Genomic DNA, 758 nt, shown 5'->3' with positions numbered 1-758 from the left:
TCCCGAGACTCTCCCTCGTGGTGTACTGAACTGACAGACTTTTAGGCAGTTGGCTAAAAGCAGTCCTTGAAGAAGCCAAAAGCTGTTGGCCGATCTCAGAGTCATTTGGTTGGAGTGCTTTTTTTTTTTTTTTTTTTCATTTTCCTGTCATACCTGTGAGGCCTGATGCAATTCAGGAACACAAGAATTGAACATAATGGACTTTGACTTGCAAAAACTGACCTTTTAATATGCCTACAGACCTTTTTTTTACAGACCAGGCTAGAAGTCAGTATTATGAATTGTTCTCATAATTTTCTTGTAATGGGGGTATAGCTCAGTGGTAGAGCACGTGCTTAGCATGCACGAGGCCCTGGGTTCAATTCCCAGTACCTCCAAGTGTTATTTCCCTTTCTCACTGACTGGCACTTGACTGTGGTCAGATTTGTTTCAGACTTCTCCCATTTTTCTCTTCCTGAATATCTTTTCTTGTGTTTTTCCTACTCACAGAAAGGATAAATTGCTTGATAGTTACTCTCTTGGACCATAGTTCTGGACACTCTTTGGGCTTCCCAACCTAACTGCTTAAGAACAATGATGTAAGGAGGAACTGGAATAAAAGAAGGTGCTCACTCAGGACCTGCTGATGGTGAAGCAACAAGATCCCACCGTGTCACAGACCGCCTGTTCTCCTTTACTACAATTTCTCATTATTATTAAGGAGTAGGGAAGAAAAAGACAGATGGAAAGTCGGGGGAAGTGACTGTTGGACAACTTCC

At 42.2% G+C, this 758-nt stretch overlaps 1 non-coding gene across 1 annotated transcript; it reads left to right on the top strand.

Annotated features, from left to right (window-relative positions):
- Window positions 1–305: 305 nt before the first annotated feature.
- On the top strand, window positions 306–377 carry TRNAA-AGC (transfer RNA alanine (anticodon AGC)). The gene has a single exon. It is a non-coding gene; the product is annotated as a tRNA-Ala (tRNA).
- Window positions 378–758: the final 381 nt, after the last annotated feature.

Source organism: Elephas maximus, chromosome 1 (assembly GCF_024166365.1).
Source record: "Elephas maximus indicus isolate mEleMax1 chromosome 1, mEleMax1 primary haplotype, whole genome shotgun sequence".
Taxonomy (NCBI): Eukaryota; Metazoa; Chordata; class Mammalia; order Proboscidea; family Elephantidae; genus Elephas; species Elephas maximus.
This window is presented reverse-complemented; position numbering and strand designations above follow the sequence as displayed.